The sequence below is a fragment of the Ranitomeya variabilis genome, chromosome 6 (genome assembly GCF_051348905.1).
Source record: "Ranitomeya variabilis isolate aRanVar5 chromosome 6, aRanVar5.hap1, whole genome shotgun sequence".
Taxonomy (NCBI): domain Eukaryota; kingdom Metazoa; phylum Chordata; class Amphibia; order Anura; family Dendrobatidae; genus Ranitomeya; species Ranitomeya variabilis.
The window spans coordinates 45,670,367-45,696,585 of record NC_135237.1 but is presented as its reverse complement, the minus strand read 5'-3'; the positions used below and the strand labels follow the sequence as shown (position 1 = coordinate 45,696,585).

At 41.7% G+C, this 26,219-nt stretch overlaps 1 long non-coding RNA gene across 1 annotated transcript; it reads left to right on the top strand.

Moving 5' to 3' along the window:
• The first annotated feature begins 12,100 nt into the window (after positions 1–12,100).
• Positions 12,101–19,194, top strand: LOC143783407 (uncharacterized). Its single transcript, XR_013217150.1, has 3 exons — positions 12,101–12,154; positions 18,148–18,265; positions 19,051–19,194. It is a non-coding gene; the product is annotated as an uncharacterized LOC143783407 (long non-coding RNA).
• The last annotated feature ends 7,025 nt before the right edge of the window (positions 19,195–26,219 follow it).

Sequence of the window (26,219 nt, the reverse complement as noted above, 5' to 3'; positions counted from 1 at the left end):
CACACCGCTGTACTTTGAGGGGCCCTGTGCCAGTGCCAATGCGAACAAGTGTGCCCCCCTGCTTGCTCAGGATCACAGCACTTGCAACGTTGAAATACTTTCCTCTCCCTGCTCCACCGCCGTGACGTAGTCCACGATTCCTGGGCCCACTAAAACCTTGAACCAGCCCTACCCCCCACAAATTTTCCAAATGACCCCCAAGTTCCATTGAACAACTATTATTATAAAGTTAATTAAGATTGACAAGCTTCAGAAACAAGAATGGATGTTTTTGGCATTAAAATGGGCACTGTAGGTGTTTTCCTGGCCTCCACTCACTGCCGACTATGCTTCCCCATTGACTTGCATTGGGTTTCGTGTTTCGGTCGATCCCCGACTTTTAGCGATAATCGGCCGACTGCGCTCGACTCGACTCTGGACAAAGTCGGGTTTCACAAAACCCGACTCGACCTTAAAAAAATGAAAGTCGCTCAACCCTACTTATCATAATAAACATAATATGTAAAAAAATTTAAAAAAATACTTATACTCCCCTCACCGCTCACCTCTCTACATCCCTTCTACTCCTCACCGTTACCCGTCTGGTCCTTGTTGCATCGTTAGAAAGCCTATGGTCACGACTCTGATGAGACTTAGGATGGTTCTGCGCAATCACACGCCAAAGTCATGGTGTTATGATGTCATGGCGTGCAACATGACCTTATATACTCATGTGCAGAAACCTTCCAGGCCAATCAAACCCAAAAGGCTAGGACAAGGGAGTGATGGCAATCTGAAGATGCGATGAGGACTGGACGGGTGTAGGTGACAAGCAGAGGAGCCAGAGAGGTGACCGGTGAAGATATTTTTTTACATTTTGATGACATTTACGGTCAATATTTTGCCGAATCCAAGCAAAAGCAAATTTTAAAAAATCCACATTTTTGGCAAATACAACTTTTGCTAAATTTGAGTAGGATTCATTTCCACTTGAATTTATTTGTTGATCTCTATTATCATAGGAATTCATGCCTATGGTAAAACCATCAACAATTGCTCTTGGAACCCAAGAATCGTTGTGCTGAAATGTCCCAAACATCACAAAATCCAAGATAACTTTTTTCACATAACATAGCACCGTACCACTACACTGTGCCTGTAAATATTAGATTACATTGTGTACATCACAATAAGAGTCTTCTGAACTGCCGCCACTTGTAATTCTATATACAGACCCATTGCCAAGCAGCCCCGCAGGCCTCTGGAGCACAGTCGCTGGTTTATCCAAGTGAAATATTGATAAAGGGCAGCAGATTTCCCTCGCCTTTAATCACCTTCCAATCCCGAATTTCTCATGAGGAAAATGTGAAGGCAGTTTTCGCGGAGCAGATGGTATTAGATTATTATCTGTGGGCATCATTTGTGTCTGAGATCTTCTGAGAGCCGCCGAGTGCTAGTACAGCTGAGAGATTTAATAGAAACTTTGAAAATGACAAAATTTTTTTGAAGTACCAAAAGTTTTCAAAAACCTTTTTATATTGCACGTTTAATAGCAATCAGCAATGTTTCGACTAATTTAACGATGTCGAAAAATGTTGCTTGGGAATGAAGCTTTCAGAGCAGTTTAGCAGAGAACCTATTAAGGAAGTTGGACAATTAATTTCTCCTATTAAAGATTACTGAATAACTCTTGATGCAAGGTCTAGATATGCAAGACAAAATATTCGAGATGAGAGGATCAAGCAAAATTTGAGTTCATCTGTTAGTTTTCCCTGGAATTTTGATTTGCAGAATTATTCTCCATGAATTTGATATCCCTTATTATGGTCTGGAGCCTATCCAAACCCCAGACCATAATAAACATAAGATGTTAAAAAAAAGAAGAAAATCTTTATACTCACCTTACCACTCACCTCTCTGGCCCTTCTGCTCCTCACCGTCACCCGTCTGGTCTTCGCTGCATCATCTGATCACTGACGCTCGTGCTGACATCCCTGGCCTTGCAAGGGTGTTGCACAAGCAGGCGGACGGTGACAGTGTTATGGCGTCACAACGTATGATGAGACCTTACACACCCATGCGCAGAACTTGGGATTTCAGCATCAGCGGCGGTGATTAGAAGATCTGGCAAGGTCCAGACAGGTGATAGTAAGGAGCTAAATAAAATACAACTAAATAAAATTGGAATGGTTGGTGATATCAACTTCCTGTTTGTGGCACATTAGTATATGGGAGGGGGAAAACTTTTCAAGATGGGTGGTGAACATGGCGGCCATTTTGAAATCAGCCATTTTGAATCCAACTTTATTTTTTTAAATGGGAGGAGGGTCACGTGACACATCAAACTTATTGAGAATTTCACAAGAAAAACAATGGTGTGCTTGGTTTTAACGTAACTTTATACTTTCATTAGTTATTTACAAGTTTCTCTTTGTTTACAGCCATTGACATGTCGCAGAGGTTAACATGTGAGGAGCGGATTTTTAGGTTTCTATGTTGATGCAGCTGCATGATTTGCGGCTGCTAGACATCTTGAATACATGTGGGGATTCCCTAACAAACAGGCAAACCCCACATGTATTCAAGCTGTCTAGCAGCCGCAAATCACGCAGCTGCGTCAACATAAACTAAATGTCGGAGCAAGCCGAAATACTCGGAGAACACCCGAGCATGCTTGGGAAATCTCGAGTAACGAGTATAGTCACTCATCACTAGAATCATGTCAATAAATAGAAACCCGAGTAACGAGTATACTCACTCATCACTAGAATCATGTCAATACATAGAAACCCGAGTAGCGAGTATACTCACTCATCACTACCTGCTTCAGATTTCAAATCTGCAGAGCAGGTAACATTCTGCTGTGGATTTTCTTTACAGCTTGTGAATGAGATTTATTGAAATCTGATTAATTTTGGAGGTATTGTAATATACAGTAGAGTTTTGGGAATGCTAATCCATTGCAAAAAAAATCTACTGCATATCTTTCCTGTGTAGATGCATCCTTAAAAAGCACTTTCGTGGTAAGAAGGATCTCATTGTCTAACTTTGTAAATTTATGCACAGAAAAACCACCATAAAATCATAAAAACCAATTAACCTATCTGCAGGCGAAATCCAAAGTACCAGGAAGTATCAGGCAAATACATAAAGAATACATAAACTTCATGCATGTGTAAACTGACCCTTAAATTTGACACCTATTAAGAGTACCACCCAAAAAAATGAAACATACAGAAAGTAGGCTTAATGTTAATGCAATCCAAAACTTTATTCATAAAGGGTAAAACACACACATTCCTATATAATGACATTCAAGCTTCCAGGTTTTTTTTTTTTACACAATTGATTACAATTATAATCCTTTAAAGCGACATCGATCACATTATGCCTGCAGTTCTCTACATCAACATTTTATCCACATAACTTGTTTTATAGATCAGAAAATTGCATTTTATCTGCAGAATTGATTTTCACATGCTTTAAACAAAATAACATTTTCCTCTTGAAGCTGAAGGTATCTGAAGAATTTCTTAAATTCAATAGAAAAAATATATTATTTTGAATAATACAAGAAAAAGTTAGACATAATAATCATAATTCACTCACATTTCAATGGCTGAGACAATATCTGAATGCCATATATTTTTTTATTTATGCACACAAAAAATGAAATTGATAAATGTTACATTTCTGATGTACTTCATTTGATATAAGTACTGTTACCACAAAAAGGAGTTTTATAAGTAAAGTAGATGATAAAAACTCCTGGCCGGTATTAATGCCCAGACCTCTTCTATTAGCGCTCGCCGCCTTTTTTCAGTAGTAGTAAGATGCACAAACATATTTATTTTCATGCTGCCTATCTAACTAAAGCATTTTAATAACATGAGAATATTGCTTTAAAGCTCTTTGCCATTTTTCTTTTCTGTTTATCTATGTTGATTTAGTTAGCCAGTTCTACACTCCCTGACAGAAGTTATGTCGCTTATCCATGTTATGTAAATAAAAGCTTATAACCTGACGCTAAATTCATCCATTGGTTGTATAAATTATGCTTTTGAAAGCTGAAAGCCTCTGAAATGTGGTTTAGGTTAAGTAAATAAATTAGCATCAATGCAGAAATATTGATCAGTTAATGGACACAGAATGGTCAGATTTTGGCAAGACAAAAGTTTTGTCGCCCACAGAAAGTAATGTGATATTCAAGCAAATAATTAACTTAAAATACAAATATATGTTGCATAACATTTGTGAATGAAGTTGTGGTGCTATTAGAGTCATATTTAATATTTTGTGTGACTTCCATGAGCTTGAAGGACTGCATCCATGCGGTTCAACAATGATTCATACAATTTATTAATGAAGTCATCAGGAATAGCAAAGAATGCAGTCTTACATGCCTCCCAGAGTTCATCTTGATTCTTTGGCTTTGTCTTCCAAGCTTCCTCTTTCATCCTACCCCAAACATGCTCAATGATGTTCATGTCTGGTGACTGGGCTGGCCAGTCCTTGAGCACCTTGATATTTTTTGCCTGGAGGAACTTTGTTGTAGAGATGGATTTATGAGATGGAGCACCATCCTGCTGCAGAATTTGACCCTTTTTATGATTTGGAATATAAGAGGTAGCTAATACTTCTTGATATTTTAGGCTGTTGATATTGCTTTCGACCTTGCAAATGTTTCGCACACCCCCATACTGAATGTTACCCCAGACCATGATCTTTCCACCACCAAATGTAACTGTTTTCTGGGTTTATTTTGGATCCATACGGGCTCCAGTAGTTCTCCTGCAGTATTTGCGGCAGCTGTGGTGAAATTTTACTGAAGATTCATCAGAGAAATCCACCTTCTGCCACTTTTCCAGCATCCATCTGTTTAGCAGGCTGTGGGACTTTGCAAATGCCACACATTTTTTTATTTGCCTTTTGTTTAGTGCTGGCTTCTGGGCACTGATTCGACCATGGAGGCCATTTCGAGACAGAATCCTACAAACTGTTCTAGTTGACACAGGGACTTGAGGTGACAATGCCTGTTGGAGCTCTGCTGCAGTGGAAGAGGGGCTTGCTTTGGATTTTCTAACCAACAAATGTTCCTCCTGCCGGACCTGGGCTTGTCAAACACATCTCCAGTCTCTTCAAATCTTTTTTTAATTCTTACTTGACGCTGAGACACATTAAAGGTGCCAGCCACCTCTGCAGTGGATCTGGTCTTCAGCCTCTTGATAAACCAGGCTTTGGTTGCAGGGTGGATTTTTGGCATGTTGTCAGAGCTCAAGTTGCAGTTCAAGTGAAGGTCTGGGGTGCTGGGTTTCTTTTTGTACACACACACTAATTAACCAATCATTTACTGAGCACAGGTGAGGATGTTAACTAGGATTGGGTGCATTGTATGACCAGGCGACAAAACTTTTGTCTTGCCAAAATCTGACTATTCTGTGTCCATTAACTGATCAATATTTCTGCATTGATGCCAATTTATTTTCTTAACCTAAACCACATTTTGGAGGGTTTCAGCTTTCAAAAGAATAATTTATACAACCAATGGATGAATTTAACGTCAGGTTATAAGCTGTTATTTACATAACAATGATAAGTGACATAACTTCTGTCAGGAAGTGTATATGTTTTCAACTAATTCATAAATTTTTTTACATTTGCAAATATTTGTAGAACTGTCTATTTTTTCTGCGCTTGAATAATAAAGTGGGACATTTTAATGCTTATTGAAAGGATTGCTCACCTTTTAGTCTAAAAAGTTGTCAGAAGGGAACAGGGAAACAAATTTGCATCTTTAATTTTTCGCCAAGGCTTTGTGTGCTCATTTTCCTAAATTGTGGGCAAAATTCAGAGAGTGCAAAAAATAGGACAGTGGGGGGGGGGGGGGGGGGGAGTGTAACACCCCAGGGTCCTGGTTGTTACAGTGGCATTGCTTTCCTCACGGGGAGAGTGATTTCATGTTTGGAAGCAAGGGAAGATCTTCTTTATCAGGTAAACACAAACATACAACATGCTCACACTCCAGGCCAGAAGGGGAGCTCTGATCCAGATTAAGGGTGGCCCCCCAATATGTATATTCTGGTCGAGAGGGGAAGTCAGTCAGTAAGAGGAAGGAGTGAGTGTCAGACAGCAGACTGGAGCAGTCTGAGGCAGAGGAAAGCAGAGGGGCCGTGCAGCCAAGAAGGAAGAACAGCTTGTAGTGAGCGTACAGGAGAGCGGAGCACAGGAGAGTGAAAACCTGGGAAGAATAGCTGCAACTGAGCTACCCCCCTTTGCAGAGCGCAGACACTGGGAGCCGGAAGACCAGGGTTGTGTCAGACTCCAAGAGGCCCAGCAGAAACCGGCAGGACAGCTGGACTACACATCACCTGTCCACCCTAACACCTGGAGACAAAGTGGCGCATAGAGCCTGGGTCGTGATAGAGACCCTGTAAAAAGTCTCGAGCCACCTGTTATACAGGTTAGTGTCCTACCCTTTAAGGAGGACAGAGAGAATCAAGAGGACCTTGCGAGAGGCTTAAGGCAGCAAGGGACTACACCACTGCGCTAGTAGGAAGGCTTCTAACTCCACCTGGTAAAGGGGACTCTGAACTCACTTCCAAGGCACCCTGCCTGAACCTGTGATCAGGTGCCCTGGACTGTGGTTGCCTGAAGTCTTAAGTAAACCAGGTAAAGAGACTGCAAACCTGTGTCCTCCGTTTCTTACAGCACCACCCACCATTTTTATCTACACACCGGGAGCCTTGGGGACCCAACTTCACCTGTGGGAAGTTATACCATCTTTGCTGCTATAACATCACCCCAGCGGACTCCTTTAAGCAACGTTGGTCACCTCTGACCAAGAACCACAGGTGGCGTCACAAACACAAACTTTATTCAAACCCCTTTAGGACATTCCCTTTTACTTGGGTGCCCAGGGCCACGGACCGGGTCGCCGCCACCGTGATCTCCCCTTTAACAACGACTGGACCCGGTACAAAGAAGGCCAACTAGTAGCAAGCACCACTATGATGAATCTGGGGCATGCATAAGTTGGGTATGGAGTACATTGACCACCAATCACATCACCACAGCATCCCCCTATCCCCATCAGTGCAAACCTCTAAAACTAGAGCGTTAGTGTCTGACAGCAGAGGTAGCATGCGTGGGAATTAGGACAGGTGCGTTTGTAACAATATGCTACGATTTGCCATAACCGTGTATTCGATCAGGGTCTGACCAGTGGGACACCTGTCTATTTGGGTTAAAGGTCCTTTCTATTTTTCTCAGCAGCAATCCTGTTTACACTTTTTGGAGGGAACTGCAGAACAGCCTCATTCAAGTAAATGGGCTTGCGTTGCAGTTCCTTGAACAGCGGTAGGACAAATGGACATCAGGGTTGTAACTACAGTAGGTGCAGGGGTTGCAGTAGCATCTGGGTCCTGCAGGCATGGGAAGGTTCAAAAGGTCCCTTAGTCCCTTATAGTAAGACCAATTTTATTAAAAACATTTGATAGTTGGAGGTCCTGTTTGAGATTTGGCATTGAAGCTGGAGGTTTTGTTGCTTTGCTGGCGATATTTGGAAAGGAGCTGCAATCCAATCCTTTGAGTATTTGATAAAATGTCCAAGCAATATGCCATTGGTTATTATTGCGAGAAAACTTTTTTAAATTGAATACTACTCGCCTCATTCCCAAAGTCTGATTATACATTAGGCAGCTGCTGATTTTGCTTGACCATCAACTTTGTCTTGTGAAAGTATAAATTCTTTTGCCTAATGGAAAATAATTACAAACTATGTCATGATTACAATCTCCCCACAAAGTCTTAGGCTCCATCAATGGTTTATTGCACTGAAAGCTAATTTAGGTCAGCTCTAAGAAGGACAAATAATTATGTATAGGCTGTAATAGTTGTCTTTTTCATGAAGGACCCTGGAGCATCGAAATCCAATAAATAGCAGCACAGGTAGAAGCTTGAAAGACCTGGGAAATTGAATCACCAAAAAAAACTCATAATGTTACTTTACGGAATTACTTCAACAGTCATTCTGCTGGTGGATTTTGTGCTGTAAGATGAATATCCATAATTATCTATATTACACAACACGTTCAGGGAATGTTCTGTACCTCCACTGTGTATCTCCAAGGCAAATTCTTAGTGAAACAAGGGTGCAAATACATTTTTCATTATACGTATTGTATATAATGAGGGACGTTATCTACGCCTTCATATTTTTCCTTCAGAAATTATATATGTAATCTACTAAAGTGCATTTCCAGGAAAAATAACAGAGGTATTGCCCCATTGTGGATTTTTAAAGCAAAAACGGAATTGTTATTTTAAAGGAAATACAAACATTTACAAACACTGTAAGGACGGGAAAGCGTTAAAGATCTCCGGATCTATCTAACGATTTTCATGATAAAATTGACAACCTAAAGTCCCATCTGAAAAGTACAAGTTCATTTTGCGATGTGCCAGTGGTAAGGTATACCCACTAATAAGGCTGGTGATGGCAATCATGAGACTTATTGCATTTTTTATAGCACAAACCACACCTCATAGGGACACATCATTGCCCATAATTGCTAAGCATGAGCGTCCCTGCAGGGTAAATATATTATCTGACCTTCAAGGCACTTTCTAACAAGATGGGGGCCAAACGTGATGTAACCTTAATGCAGCACTCCAGTAATTTTTTTTACCTCTGTTGTGCAGTAGGCTAATATTAAAGAAAAATGCAGAGGCTTATTTTGAGTGCTTATTTAATGTGCCATTTCTGGTATGATTTCCCCTACCACATATTACATTTCTACAGAAAAACTTGGCACTCAATGATATTTGAAGAGGAATAAAGTCGTTTATTTCACATCCAGACAAACAGATCAATTGTTGCTCAATTGCTGCTAAACGTTTTCGGTCCCATGCGGACCTTCCTCAGAGCAAGTTTATCTAATGTAATACAAAGGTTATTTAAAGTGGAGAAATAGAAAGAAAAACTAGATCAGAATATGAGTGCGTTGATGTACAAAACTTGTTATATCTTACATGATACAAAATAAAAAACAAAAACAAAAACCAAAAGCTGCATTTCAGTCAAAATAGCACAACTCATAATTATACGGCAGTGACTGCAGCTGTACAAATGGTGTCCAAGGAAACATACACAAGGTATTATGCCCATTCCGTACAAAGTATCATAAATATCAACAAGGAACCACAATAGGAAAGGATATTGTGTGATGAAAAAAGCATATACGTGCTCCTTATGGATCTAAGCCGGTGACGTGGATAAATCGAAGTATCGTGGAGTATTCTAAGAACGTGCCTATAGAGACAATGCCGTAATCGTGTTCTGATATATCGTGCCAATATCCTAAAATCTGGAAGAAAGAGTATGTATTTTCGATAATACATAGAAAATGGGGATGATAGGATCGGTCTTGATGAGGTAATTCCTAAGTTTCTTATCAATGGTGCCCTCTTGTAGGTGACGGTCAACCATAGATTGAATTCTATTAATAATAATAATCTTTATTTATATAGCGCCAACATATTAACTATACTTATAGTGTTTGTGGGATTGTATGTGATGGCTTCATATACCCTAGTGTCACTAAGCTGCCTCTGAATCTCTGCCATGTAATCAGTCTTGTCCATGATGACAATTGCCCCACCCTTATCCGCAGGTTTAATGATAAGGGATTTATCAGTGGATAACCGTTCTAGTGCTGATTTCTCCTCAAGGGTTAAGTTTGTGTGATAATGAAACTTACCCTGGTTGACCTCGTGGTTGAGAGTATTTATGTCCCTATCCTTGGGTGGCATAAAAGAGCTAGGTTTGCGTAAACCCAACTCATTGAGTTGTAATAGGACCGGATTATCCTGGACTGCTGTACTTACCAGGTTCTTAGAATTCTATTGATTTATAAGAGAAACTCTTTTAAACATTGCAGCTTTTGAAATTGGCTACCATACGCTTTATCAAAAGGCTTACATATCTGATTACATATCCAGATCCAGCGTTCCAGGTGACTACTCCCCCGCACCACTCTGTTTAGTAGCACATACTATACATTATGGGCATTAATTCTGTTGGCATTTGACTATGTGTACCTTGTCTTTCCATATTTGGCGGTATTACCCCCTTTTCCAAATAACACTGTTTTGACACTATACTCTTTCTTTCAGATTTTAGGATATTGGCACGATGTATCAGAACACGATTACGGCATTGTCTCTATAGGCACGTTCTTAGTATACTCCACGATACTTCGATTTATCCACGTCACCGGCTTAGATCCATAAGGAGCACGTATATCCTTTTTTCATCACACAATATCCTTTCCTATTGTGGTTTCTTGTTGATATTTACGATACTTTGTACTAATGGGCATAATACCTTGTGTATGTTTCCTTGGACACCATTTGTACAGCTGCAGTCACTGCCGTATAATTATGAGTTGTGCTATTTTGACTGAAATGCAGCTTTTGTTTTTTATTTTTGTTTTTTACTTTGTATCATGTAAGATATAACAAGTTTTGTACATCAATGGACTCATATTCTGATCTAGTTTTTCTTTCTTTTTCTCCACTTTAAATAACCTTTGTGTTACATTAGATAAACTTGCTCTGAAGAAGGTCCGCATGGGACCGAAAACGTTTAGCCGCAATTGAGCAACAATTGATCTGTTTGTCTGGATGTGAAATAAACGACTTTATTCCTCTTCAAATATCATTAAGTGCCAAGTTTTTCTATATATTTGACTAAACGGGCTGGAGACCCTACTTGAGCACCTATACTCACATTCCTACAGAGTGCCGTGTGACCTATTATATACATATTACATTTCCTCCAAGCTGTCCGTAGCTATGCAGGTGGGGTGAAGTCTCATCACAAATGTGTTTGTTCTGCTCTGACTATTAGTTAAGGGCAAAAAGAAAATAAGTGACTGTTGCCACCTTACACACACTGCAGACTCACTGTATCCAATTTGAAGCAATTTCAACCTGTCTTCCCTGCCTCCTGCTGGTGTTAGTTTTCTCCCTGTCAAGCAGGAGGCGGAGAAATCAATGTGAATCTACATTTTATAGGATAGACATTAGAGATATTACAGATTCTGCAAACACAAATAGCATACACATTATACTATTGTATAAAATCAAATAGCACATTGAATTTTTTATCTAACCCTGGGTTTCACCTATTTGTAGCTTCTTGTGGCATGTGTCCAACTGTAACACTCACTAAGTTGAACACACCCGCGTATAAGCTGCAAATGCACAAAACCCAGGGATGGGCAGAATACATCTCGATATTTGATATAATACAAGGTACTTATTTTAACTCTGAATAAAGAAGCTTCCTTTCTACAACATTGAATATATGCTGATCGTTGGTAGTACCTGTTTAAATTTACCACATTTATGGCAGCAGAACTTTACAATCAGTGAAAATTTGCATGTGGATGAACATGGGGTTGAAATAAGACAGACCAAGAAAAATACAGACATCTTTAATGTAATATCCTTTTGATAAGAGCTCACCCACTAGGGTCTATTCTCTAAGTCATAGGTCAGCATGAACCAGTAGAGAGGGTGCAGAGGAAAGGGTCTTTATGGACATGTGGATCAATGAGGACCAAAACAGCAGGGTATGCAGGACGACAGACAAATGAGCAGAGCAGGAATCAGCAGTTTCAGTGGAGTCAAGGGTGTGAAAAGACAAAAGAACAGTAGATGTATAGATAATCCGGAACATGAAGCAGGCAAACCGGTAATAGCAGAGTCGTATTCAGTCAGGGACTTGCAGCAGACACATGGTTAATAGCAGAGACCTATGCAATCAGAAACTTGCAGCAGAGATGCAAAATTTTAAGTGTGAACAAATCTACAGATGCTGGATTGAGCCTGAAAAAATATGCTGGAAGTTGAATGGGAGTCAGGCATAGTAAGAGTTAAATGCCTTGCTGGAGCTGTGCTAAGTCAAAGCTGAAGCAACTTCTGACAAACTCATGGTAGCTGAGAGTTTTGCTTTCTGAGTGCTCAAACAGCTGACATCTGCTTGAGCCACCCTTAAAAAGCCTTGAGTGATGATGTCATAGATGATTGACAGGTTACCAGACTGCAGACTAGTGCAGTGGGATGCGGCCACAGAAGGAGGCAGCAAGACTCGGCACTGGAGCCGAGACAGGTGAGTAACACATTTCATCTTCACATACAATAGGTAGAGACTAGAGTGATTACCACTACAGTAGAAAAAAACAAATATTAAATTAGATTTCATAAGCAGTTCCTTGATATCATTAAGCCACTTAATAAGAAATCACTCTATGTGAGGGCAGCAAGTGACTGTATTATGTCCTGTGTTAGTCAAGACCCTATTACCAAAGGTTTCATAGAAGTACTGTAATAACATTAAGCAGAGGCACACTGGAGAGGAAAGTAATATGATTGAATGCAAACAATACAGAATAAGACGAGGATCTAGGGAATTAAAGGACCAGCAATAACAATTACTGTATTACTAGTGGAAATATCTGCAGATAAATGCCTCAAATAGAAAAATGCATTGTCCATCCTTGTGGAATATTTCCACTTTCCTTCAGAAATAGTAAAAGCTAGACCGCAGAATACATAAAGAACAAGCATCAGGCTAGTGATTGATGATACAGAATACACCTGGAGGAAAAGCTAAGAAAATAATAAAATAAACGTGTTGTAAAATCTGAAATATTCATAAGTCTGACGTTTACTGTAATTTACTTTATTAGATAATTGAAGCGTTTAGTTTGTTCCCTAAAAGTCATGAATTTCCTCTGGAAAGGAATCTGGCAGGCTGCAGACATTAGTCTAGACACCCGTCATGCCGCAGGAAAGGTTGATCTATGGCGTGCCTCCTTGTAATGACTTGTAATTGTATAATATAATGTATAATTGTATCGGAATAAATTTCTTTTATGTATGTTGACTTGAGATGAAATCCATTTACATCACACCGGATGCTGCCAGCGACCGCAACATAGATCTTAGTCAGAATTACTATCTCATAATAGTCATTGAAATAATGTGATTTATATTGTATTCTGGACATGGTGGTTCCTTTCTATGAATTACTGGCAGAGTATTAGAAGTTCTTTGGTCACAGCAATAAAACAATGGGATGAGGAGAAATGAAGGAAAATGTTTGCCATCAGATGTTTTTCTACACAACTTTTTTGCAGTAGTAGAAGCAATTCCTGCTACTATGGGGCTCCATCATAGGTAAAAGTCCCACCATTGAGTTAGTACAAGGGATGAGCGGACCCATGGAAGTTCGGGTTCTTGTATCCAAACTTTATTCCAAAGTTCGGTTCGGTACTAGAACTGTACTCGAACTTGAACCGGAACCTAAACTCCATTAAAACAATGGGAACCCAAACGTTTGAGCTAGAAAACCCTTTCTCTCATGGACTCCCACAACTCAGAACATTGCAATGGACTTCCAGAAGAAGTTCCGTATTCGGTGTTTAGCACCAGACATTGACTGTCCGGTACGAACCCCGAACCTCTAAGTTCAGGTTCGCTCCGCTCTACACTGTGTGCAGAATTATTAGGCAAGTTGTCTTTTGATCACATGATACTTTTTATACATGTTGTCCTACTCCAAGCTGTTCAGGCCTGAGAGCCAACTACCAAGTAAGTAAATCAGGTGATGTGCATCTCTGTAATGAGGAGGGGTGTTGTCTAATTACATCAAAACCCTATATAAGGTGTGCTTAATTATTAGGCAACTTCCTTTCCTTTGGCAAAATAGGCCAGAAGAGAGATTTAACGGCTCTGAAAAGTCCATAATTGTGAGATGTCTTGCAGAGGGATGCAGCAGTATTGAAATTGCCAAACTTTTGAAGCGTGATCACCGAACAATCAAGTGTTTCATGGCAAATAGCCAACAGGGTCGCAAGAAGTGAGTTGGGCAAAAAAGGCGCAAAATAACTGACCATGAATTGAGGAAAATCAAGCGTGAAGCTGCCAAGATGCCATTTGCCACCAGTTTTGCCATATTTCAGAGCTGCAACTTTACTGGAGTAACAAAAAGCACAAGGTGTGCGATACTCAGGGACATGGCCAAGGTAAGGAAGGCTGAAAACGACCACCTTTGAACAAGAAACATAAGATAAAACGTCAAGACTGGGCCAAGAAATATCTTAAAGGCTGACTTTTCAAAGGTCTTATGGACTGATGGAATGACTCTTGATGGGCCAGATGGATGGGCCAGAGGCTGGATCAGTAAAGGGCAGAGAGCAGGGCCGGCTCCAGGTTTTTGAGGGCCCCGGGCGAAAGAGTCTCAGTGGGCCCCCTCTTTAACACATACCACGATTCATGATCGCATATAAACACAGCCACGTAGTATATAACACTGCCCACGTAGTGATTTACAACAATAAGTCCACCATATTTAACATAAAGGCACTTCAACCTATTAAACTTATGCACCAATTTCGATCCAATAAGGGCCGAACTCAGAAGAGATCCTTTAAAAGGGTAACACTTTATTAAACAAATTTAAAAAGCATAAAAAGCAGAACAATTCACAGAAAGGGAAACTGCTAAAATCCAAACCCAAATTAACAGTTACAGTAACAACAATACCTACACAGTACTTAAACAATTGTCTATATCAAAAATGGATGCCACTCCAGTATGAATTACATCAATGAAGTTAATAATTGGTATAAGTGTTATCTAATCATGCTCCAGAATCATTTATGGTGAATTACCAAATATGCGTGAGAACATAGAAAGACTCTGCATCCATGTTGTGATATAGACATTAATAAAATGACAATATTGTTATTATGTCCCACTAATGGCAGATAGCATAAATTAGTGCCCCAATTGTTTGTAGGTTAGCTCCTGATATTTATATTTATGTCACTAGCAAGCATAAATAAAGGTAGCGTTCAATGTAATAATCTAACTAGTAAGACAAAGAATGGGCAAAAGACATAATGAAATTGCCCGCAGGGGGTAAATGTAGTGCTATAGAAAAAATACCAAATAGAGAAAGGTAAGTATACCTATATCCCGGGACTTGGTAGGTATGTGGATCTGTATCCAAGAAGCAGCGTCCCCTCACCCCGACGCGCGTTTTGCCGCCAGCTTCTTCCGGGGGCGTGTCGGAGTGAGGGACTGCCCACGTAGTATATAACACAGCCCACGTAGTATATAGCAGCCCACCCCACGTAGTATATAGCAGCCCATGTAGTATATAGCAGCCAACGTAGTATATAGCAGCCCAGCCCACCTAGTATATAGCAGCCAACGTAGTATATAGCACAGCCCACGTAGTATATAGCAGCGCAGCCCATGTAGTATATAGCAGCCAACGTAGTATATAGCACAGCCCACGTAGTATATAGCAGCCCACGTAGTATATAGCAGCCCACGTAGCATATAGCAGCCCATGTAGTATATAGCAGCCCACATAGTATATAGCACAGCCCACGTAGTATATAGCAGCCCACGTAGTATATAGCAGCCCAGCCCACGTAGTATATAGCAGCGCAGCCCATGTAGTATAGAGCAGCCAGTGTAGTATATAGCACAGCCCACGTAGTATATAGCAGCCCAGCCCCCGTAGTATATAGCAGCACACGTAGTATATAGCAGCCCAGCCCACGTAGTATATAGCAGCGCAGCCCATGTAGTATAGAGCAGCCAACGTAGTATATAGCAGCCCAGCCCACGTAGTATATAGCAGCCCAGCCCACGTAGTATATAGCAGCCCAGCCCACGTAGTATATAGCAGCCCAGCACACGTAGTATATAGCAGCCCAGCCCACGTAGTATATAGCAGCCCAGCACACGTAGTATATAGCAGCCCAGCACACGTAGTATATAGCAGCCCAGCCCACATAGTATATAGCAGCCCAGCCCACGTAGTATACAGCAGCCCAGCACACGTAGTATATAGCAGCCCAGCACACGTAGTATATAGCAGCCCAGCCCACATAGTATATAGCAGCCCAGCCCACGTAGTATACAGCAGCCAAGCACACGTAGTATATAGCAGCCCAGCACACGTAGTATATAGCAGCCCAGCACACGTAGTATATAGCAGCCCAGCCCACGTAGTATATAGCAGCCCAGCACACGTAGTATATAGCAGCCCAGCCCACGTAGTATATAGCAGCCCAGCACACGTAGTATATAGCAGCCCAGCACACGTAGTATATAGCAGCCCAGCACACGTAGTATATAGCAGCCCAGCCCACGTAGTATATAGCAGCCCAGCACACGTAGTATATAGCAGCGCAGCCCATGTAGTATATAGCAGCCCAGCACACGCAGTATATAGCAGCCCAGCCCACGTAGTATATAGCAGCCCAGCCCACGTAGTATACAGCAGCCCAGCACACGTAGTATATAGCAGCCCAGCACACGTAGTATATAGCAGCCCAGCCCACGTAGTATATAGCAGCCCAGCACACGTAGTATATAGCAGCCCAGCACACGTAGTATATAGCAGCCCAGCCCACGTAGTATATAGCAGCCCAGCACGCGTAGTATATAGCAGCGCAGCCCATGTAGTATATAGCAGCCCAGCACACGCAGTATATAGCAGCCCAGCCCACGTAGTATATAGCAGCCCAGCCCACGTAGTATATAGCAGCCCAGCCCACGTAGTATATAGCAGCCCAGCCCACGTAGTATATAGCAGCCCACGTAGTATATAGCAGCGCAGCCCATGTAGTATATAGCAGCCAACGTATCATATAGCAGCCCACCACGTAGTATATAATACAGCCCAACCAGTATATAAGAGCCCATACCTTGTCCTCCCAGCCAGGCTCTGCATCCCCCCGGCCCCCGCAATCCTTTGCTCCAGGTGGCAGGTGCTGCACACTTCCTGTTTGTCGACGCTCGGCTCATTCTCCAGGCACTGAACGGTCGGAAGTCACTCTGCTCTGCGTATCCATGGCGACGGATTGTGGGCGGCTCTCCAGCAGCTGCAAAATTCCCAGAGCTCCGTGCTGCCTCTGCCTCCTCTCTTCTAGCGTGCACCTCAGACCGCAGATGCCTGCCTCAGGGGCCGCATGCGGGCAGCCTGCCCCTAACGCCGGCCCTGAATGGGCCCCCCTGTCTCGCCAGGGCCCCGGCACTTGCCCGGGTACGCCGGGTGCTGACACCGGCCCTGGCAGAGAGCTCCACTCCAACGCCAGCAAGGTGGAGGTGGGGTACTGGTATATGCTGGTATCATCAAAGATGAACTTGTGGGACCTTTTCGGGTTGAGGATGGAGTGAAGCTCAACTCCCAGACCTACTGCCATTTTCTTGAAGACAACTTCTTCAAGCAGTGGTAAAGGAGGAAGTCGGTATCGTTCAAGAAAAACATGATTTTACTTTCAGTAAAAGTCTCAAAGAAGAAAAAATAATGACATGGCCCCCTTGTTCACCTGATCTGAACCCCATAGAGAACCTGTGGTCCCTCATAAAATGTGAGATCTACAGGGAGGGAAAACAGTCCACCTCTCGGAACAGTGTCTGGGAGGCTGTGGTGGCTGCTGCACGCAATGTTCATCGTAAACAGATCAAGCAACTGACAGAATCTATGGATGGAGGCTTTTGAGTGTCATCATAAAGAAAGGGGGCTATCTTGGGCACAAATTTTGGGGGGGTTTGTTTTTGCATGTGAGAAATGTTAATTTCTAAATTTTGTGCAGTTATATTGGTTTACCTGGTGAAAATAAACAAGTGAGATGGGAATATATTTGGTTTTTATTAAGTTGCCTAATAATTCTGCACAGTAATAGTTACCTGCACAAACAGATATCCTCCTAAGATAGCCAAATCTAAAAAAAACACTCCAACTTCCAAAAATATTAAGCTTTGATATTTATGAGTCTTTTGGGGTGATTGAGAACATAGTTGTTGATCAATGATAAAGATAATCCTCTAAAATACGACTTGCCTAATAATTCTGCACACAGTGTAGTTACTACCCAACTCTCAGTATAAGTGCCTCTACCTAAGGCTTGTATTGGGAAACCTACACATTACAACTGCAGGAGCTTTTGTCACCTCCCATTCTAAATCCAAAGGCAAGGGCATTGTTAGAAAAACCGCAATAAAAAAAAAAACAATGCAAAAATTGCATTTTTTTCACCATTTAACCACACTTGGATTTTTTTTTCTGTTTTTCAGTGCATTATATGGTATAGAGAATGACGTAATTGGAAACCACAATTGGACTCGAACAAAAGCAAGACCTCATATGACAATGGCCATGAAAAAATTAAAAAAGTGTGGCGCTTGGAAGCAGGTGAGGAGAAGATGAAAGTGCAAAAACGGCAGGGCAGGAAGGTGTTAAAAGGGTTGTCAAGAAACATTTCCATTGATGGCTTTTCATGAGGATAGGTCATTAATATCTGGTTAATGGGGGTGCGACAACTGGCAAGCTCGACGATCAACTACTCTCGGTTCTGGAGCAGAAGTACTCAATTTGTGGAGCTCTGTGAACTGTATAGTGACTGCAGTTGGGAAATCCACATCTGCCCCCTGTTTTTTTTCAATAGGGGGTGGCCTTATACGGTTTATGGAGCTGTGCGATGTAGCTCTGCAACTGAGCACTTCCGTCTGCCATCGGCATCGAGCATCACTGATCATCGGGGTGCCACTAATCAGACAATGATGACCTATCCTAATGATAAGCCATCAATGTAAAAGTCCCGGACAACCCCTTTAAGTTAAGGCATTTTAACAGACCTTTGTAGATAGGATGTAATTGCATAAATTACTCTTTGCTGCGGGGTAGAATAATTCCGCATGTCAACGACATGAGAGAAAGTGAATATTTAAATGATAAAGTGGAATTTTAAGTGAAATAAAAAAGGGAAAAATGCAAATAAACCATTATAAATTAAAGCCTGTGTGGAAAAGAGAAATGTATTTAGAAGGCAGGGATCAGCCGACGGCGTTCTGTCCTTGTTAGTAAACAGAGCCCTGACAATATGAAACGGGACAAGAACTGTATAATAACATAAATCAGTTCGGCGGCAAAGGACATATTAATTAAGCAATTTGTTTGCACATGTTTCATCTGATTAGGAGCTTCCCCTGGTGTACTGCTCCATCTACTGCCAGAATCCAACTCACTGCATACAAGAGGCTGAAATATCAAGAGAGCGAAGCACAGAGACAGCAAGGAGAATCCTCTGACCTGGAAACGTGTTACACAAGAGCATATTATACATTCAGTCGGTTATCACGTTCTGGTCAACCGTTAATCAAAGAGCCCTTCCAGCCACAATTATTATCACTGTTTATAGAACCATGAGATATAACAATTCGCACAGCATAGCTAGGGGGGTCTGCCAGGACATGTGCCCGCGTTCTTGGTGCCAGGGCGAGCGCCAACCAGTCACACAAGTTATTTAGATGCAGGAATCGGGCATAGGGCAACAAAAAGGATCTTTACCCTGGACGAAGGAATGACTAGTTTAGGATTAGGCAATGTATTCTTATAAATAATTTGTATAGCGCCAACCTATTCAGCAGCACTTCACATTTCAGAGAGGACATTTACAGACAATATCAGATATCAGAAAGTAACACATAGCTCAACAATTAAAAAAAAGGAGAGAGATAATCTGCAATCTGTAAAGGAGTAGAGGGGTACACAAAAGGTGGAATAGATAATAGGATTAGATTCAGAAGAAAATGTAGGAAGAGAGAGCACAGAAAAAATTCATTATTTAGGTGATATCATATGCCTGCCTAAAAAGATGTGTTTTTATGGAATACTTAACACTGTGGACATTGAGAATTAACCGGATTATCTGGGGTAGTGCATTCCAGAGAACTGGTGCAGCGCAAGGAAAGTCTTGGATAAGGGAGTGTGAGGTTCTGATTAAGAGGATGCTAGTCTTATAATATTAGCAGAACAGAGAGCAAGGGTAGGGTGGTAAACAGAGATGAGGGAGGAGATGTAGGGCGTACAGCACTGTAGAGCTTTGTGAGTGAGAGTGAAAAGTTTATATTGTATTCTGTAGCAGAGGGGTAACCAGTGCAATGACTGGCACAGGGTGGAGGCATCGGTTTAGCAGCTGGGAAAAATATCCTGGCTGCTGCATTCAGGATAGATTAAAGGTGGAGAGTTTAGTGAGATGATAGGAAGGCTGATTAGTATTGGGCTGCAGTAATCAAGGCGAGAAGGATATTCATTTTAACCTTGTAACTTTCTTTAACTCCTGCTCAATGTTGCCCTCTTCTGTGTATGATTTGCGAAGAGATCAAAAAGGTTTTGAATGTGCAGTAAGTTGGTTGGTGAGCTCCAAAGGTCTAGCAGAAGACAACTCAATTTGCCAATGACCTTGGAGCCAATCCTTCATTACTAGGGTCAATAGTGTGAAGAGGTTATCCAACCCTTACCAACCTGTAACTCTGATGTGCCACATTTATGTGAAGTGACGGGCATAAATGTACATCATGTGGCAAGACAGATGAGGACTTAGATAGTATTTTTTTCTTTATATCTATGTTTATTATACTCTGGGGTCTGAAAAGACCTGAGAGAAAAATAATCCACATTTGATTCGTATTGAATAAGTTTGATGCAAATCGACTTTCCTGACTGAATTTGAGCAAATCTGCTAAATTCGTATTTTAACAGGTTCACTTATCCTTAGTGATCATGTCATGGTTCTGTTTATTTTATGGTTGTGATACCTTTGGAGTTAATCTTTTGGTGCCTCCTCTCGCTGTGGGTTCCAACCTTGTCGGTTATACTCGTGCCCTTGGCTGAGGTGGTCGACCCCGTTGTGCCTGTGCCTTTGTGCCTGTAATCTGTGACAGTGTTTGGTTTTGTCCCCGTCTGTCTTCCTATTGCTGATTCTGCCTGCTGTTTGTGTACTTTGCCTGCTCTCCTGGTTCTGACTTTTGGCTTGTCTCCTGGTTTCTCTTTTGGCTTCCCCTTGGTACTCTTTCCTGTCTGGTAAGTTTGACCTCGGTTTTGGTTTGACCTCCCTTTGCTCTCACCCACCCCTCTGCGCTTACCCCCTTTGCGGTGTTCTGGCACCATCGTCCCCGCTCTTTCCTGCTTGACGCTGCAGACCTGTGGGAGACTCTGCCTCCATACAATGTGACCAAAGTCACATGCCGCAGGTCCTGTTGCAGCATCTAGCCAACTTTCTCTTTGCTCTGCTCTACTGCTCAGACACTTTGCTTTCTTCTGCTACCCGAACCCCTTAAAGCGAACCTGTCACCCCCAAAATCGATGGTGAGGTAAGCTCACCGGCATCAGGAGCTTATCTACAGCATACTGTAATGCTGTAGATAAGCCGCCGATGTTACCTGAAAGAGAAGAAAAAGACATTAGAATATACTCACCCAGGGGCGGTCCCGCTGCGATGGGTGTCTCAGGTCCGCTCCGGCGCCTCCCATCTTCATTCCATGACGTCCTCTTCTGGTCTTCACGCCGCTACTCTGGCGCAGGCGTACTTTGTCTGCCCTGTTGAGGGCAGAGCAAAGTACTGCAGTGCGCAGGCGCCGGTAAGGTCAGAGAGGCCCGACGCCTGCGCACTGCAGTACTTTGCTCTGCCCTCAACAGGGCAGACAAAGTACGCCTGCTCCAAAGTCGTGGCGCGGAGACCAGAAGAGGACGTCATGGAATTAAGATGGGAGGCGCCGGAGCGGACCTGAGACACCCATTTGACCGCGGACCAGCAGCGGGACCGCCCAGGTGAGTATATTATAACCTCTTTATTTCCTCTTTCAGGTAACATCGGGGGCTTATCTACAGCATTACAGAATGCTGTAGATAAGCCCCTGATGCCGGTGAGCTTACCTCACCATCGATTTTGGGGGTGACAGGTTCCCTTTAATTCCCTGGTGAGTCAGTCTTAGCACCCTGATTCAGACTTCTGCTATAAGTGTATAATAGGGATCCTGACAGATCATTTGCTAAGCTGGGACAACAATTTTAAGCTTGTTTTGCCCATTAAACCATAGTGATGATATGTCCTTTGGGTACAATGATGATATCAAAGATTATGATTGAAATAACCCCTTAAGGAGTCAATCAATTTTAGCCTGGAAGATGCAGGGATTTTACATGTTAACTCACTACCTTCTGACAGCCAAAACTTATACTTTCTTTTCTTGTGGAATAGTTGAATAGTTATTTAATACTTCATCACTTTTATGAAATAAATGCTATTTTCTGGAGAAAAAAATCTGCCTTGTTAACAGAACAGCCTGGAAGAAGAGCTGCTCTGTTGACGTGACCACAATGAGGCCCAGGGTAGAACAAGCAGGTACTTGCCTCTGTCATCAGCTACCTGCCTGATAATTTTTAGGACCATAGTGGAAAAAAAAATAGTCCTTGACAACCTCTTTAATGAACGTGCACTAATGAGTAGTACTTCTGCAATGTTAGATTATCAGATGTCTCATCCTGTTTGTCCTTGGTCCCAGTTAAAGTTTTTACGCCCAATGCTGCTACACGCTAAGCTGCTGGAAACTTAGAAATTTTTTTTTAAAAAGGAAGTAACGTTTTTTATACAAGTAAACAATATGGGGTAAGTGTCTTTTCCTAATTATCTCGGAGACCCAACTGTGTTGGAGAATAAATGAGATTGAAACCTTTTAACAAGTGAATACATTGGAAGGTGCTGCTGTACTTCTATACATGTAATCAAAGAGGAAGGAAGTCCTCCAGCGGCAAATATCCACTATATAAATTGATGACCCGGTTGAAATAAAAAATAGGCTTTTATTATCTCAACATAAGAAATATAAAAACTGGCCACCTAGGAGGATGACATGTATAGAAACCGACAAGTTTCAACGAAGTGCCTTATTCATGGTGTGTACATATATAGTGGATATTTGCCGCTGGAGGACCTCCTTCTTTGATTTCTTTCCACGTCCTGGACTGGGACAACTCCGCGAGGCTTCACCTGATACAGCAAGGTGCTTCTGGATGTGGTGAGCTGACTTCCATTCCCTTTTCCTTCTTTGCATTATATACATGTAAGGTCCAATGCCTAGGGTGGCACTTCACTGGGGTGGCACCAAGTTTTATAGATAAAATTATATTTTCTTTTTTTTCTACATCCCTCTTCCAACCACTTGGCTTCCAAATCAAACTGGCATCTGTCTGCATCGGCATGGATGAGAAAATGCAGATTGGTGGAGTACTAGTTTCTATCTGTCGCTCTACCAATCAGCACAACCAAGAAAGTGCCAGCAGGCGTAAATGAAGAAACGCTTAACTGCCTGCATAGAACATTCTGGTCAAGTGCTTTTGAGCAATTCGTAGTCCTCGACTGATTGTGGAGAGAAACAGGAAGAGATAGCGCTAAACATCAACAGTCAATTGGAGGACATGAATACAGGTACAAGAGCCAGAGATGAAGATTACTACATTTACAACTTGCAGAGGCACTTGGGCCACAGGGGTCAAAATGTCCAAGGGGTTGGATGACATTAGACTGAGGGGCACGGAGGGCACAAGCTTCCATGCACAATCTTTCAAGGCATTGACTCAATTAAAAAAAGAAGAGAATGTCCAGCTTCACCGAATCCGTAAAAAAGAGTTTTCTTTATTTAGAAAACTTTAAGCATAGAGGATACAGACTTCAGCACGAGCCATATGGGTATGAATCTCAACGTGTTTCTGGAGACTAAGCTCCCTTGACTCAATTACATGGGACCTTATGATGGATTCCCTCATTAATTCGTCATCAATTAAGCAGGTAATAGGTCTGGAATTTCAGGTGCGGCATTTGCATTTGGAAGCTGTTATTGTGAACCCACAACATGCGGTCAAAGGAGCACTCAATAGAAGACAAATATGTAGCCCATTAAGGAGCTTTTGTCCAATTACTTTGGTCCCGTTAAAAAGAGCCACCTACATATTAAAGAACTGTAATTCCTAAACCCATAATCCCCTTAGGGTGTGAATATTCTCAAATTAAAGCTGAGAGACTGCGCTTCAATCTTACAGCTAAAATGCCATATCTTATGTTACTGTCCAAATATTTCTGGACCCAACTGAATATACATAGGCGATGTCTGTTCATAGTATGTGTTCAGCATCCTATATTTTTTTTAGTTTAACTGCAAAGTATAAATTTTATGTTTAGCTATATATATATATATATATATATATATATATATATACAGTATATATATATATAGTATATATATATATACGCACACATGTTAACAAAACATAAAATTCATACTTTTCAGTTAAACAAAAAAATATAGTATGCTGAACACACACTATGAACATACAATGCTTAACATGCAGACAGATACTCACAAGGGTGAACTTGAGTAGATCCTTAGGGAATAGCAGTCATGTTGCACTTGATGTGAGCGCTGCGGAGTCTAGTGGTGCAGGGGACTTGATCTTGGAATGTGACTGGTGGCATCTAGTACAGGCAAGAGAATTAGTTATTAGTGAGCAGCTTAAGCGGGAAGTAAGTCGGTGTCAGCAGTGTAAAAGTTTTAACAATGTTATATAAGAATAAACTTTGCAAACACTGTAGATTGAACCAAATAAATAATACTTTGTACAAAGACTGAAGCATATATGTTAGTTGTCAATTACAAAGATGTTGGCACAGTATTAGGAAAGCAGATTAAAGTATAATAAAAAAAACAACAACTTTGTACATAGATATATTTACCCCCTTAGTGACAGAGCCAATTTGGTACTTAATGACCGAGCCAATTTTTACAATTCTGACCACTGTAACTTTTAAGGCCCCGTCTCACATAGCGATTTACCAACGATCACGACCAGCGATACGACCTGGCCGTGATCGTTGGTAAGTCGCTGTGTGGTCGCTGGGGAGCTGTCACACAGACCGCTCTCCAGCGACCAACGATCAGGGGAACGACTTCAGCATAATTGAAACTGTCTTCAACGAAGCCGAAGTCCCCCTGCAGCACCCGGGTAACCAGGGTAAACATCGGGTTACTAAGCGCAGGGCCGCGCTTAGTAACCCGATGTTTACCCTGGTTACCAGCGTAAATGTAAAAAAAAACAAACAGTACATACTTGCCATCTGATGTCCATCAGGTCCCTTGCCGTCTGCTTCCTGCTCTGACTGAGCAGCCGTACAGCGAGAGAGCAGCGGTGACGTCACTGCTGCACTCTGCTCTCACTGTACGGCCGGATCTCAGTCAGAGCAGGAAGCAGACGGCAAGGGACCTGACGGACATCAGATGGCAAGTATGTACTGTTTGGTTTTTTTTACATTTACGCTGGTAACCAGGGTAAACATCGGGTTACTAAGCGCGGCCCTGCGCTTAGTAACCCGATGTTTACCCTGGTTACCAGTGAAGACATCGCTGGATCGGTGTCACACACACCGATTCAGCGATGTCAGCGGGACCTCAACGACCAAAAAAAGGTCCAGGCCATTCCGACACGACCAGCGATCTCACAGCAGGGGCCTGATCGCTGGTACGTGTCACACATAGCGAGATCGCTATGGAGGTCGCTGTTGCGTCACAAAACTTGTGACTCAGCAGCGAGATCGCTAGCGATCTCGCTATGTGAGACGGGGGCTTAAGAGGTTATAACTCTGGAACGCTTTATCAGATCCCGCTGATTCTGAGATTGTTTTTTCGTGACATATTGTACTTCAAGATAGTGGTAACATTTCTTTGATATTACTTGCGATTATTTATGAAAAAAACGGAAATATGGCGAAAATTTTTAAAATGTTGCAATTTTCAAATTTTGTATTTTTATGCCCTTAAATCAGAGAGATATGTCACAAAAAATAGTTAATAAATAACATTTCCCACATGTCTACTTTACATCAGCACAATTTTGGAAACAATTTTTTTTTTTGTTAGGGAGTTATAAGGGTTAAAAGTTGACCCGCAATTTCTCATTTTTACAACACCATGTTTTTTTAAGGGACCACATCACCTTTGAAGTCATTTTGAGGGGTCTATATGATAGAAAATAACCAAGTGTGACACCATTCTAAAAACTGCACCCCTCAAGCTGCTCAAAACCACATTCAAGAAGTTTATTAACCCTTTACGTACTTCACAGGAACTGAAACAATGTGGAAGAAAAAAATGAACATTTAACTTTTTTTTGCAAACATTTTACTTCAGAACCATTTTTTTTAATTTTCACAAGTGTAAAAACAGAAATGTAACCACAAATTTTGTTGTGCAATTTCTCCTGAGTACGCCGATACCCCATATGTGGAGGTAAACCACTGTTTGGGCGCACCGCAGAG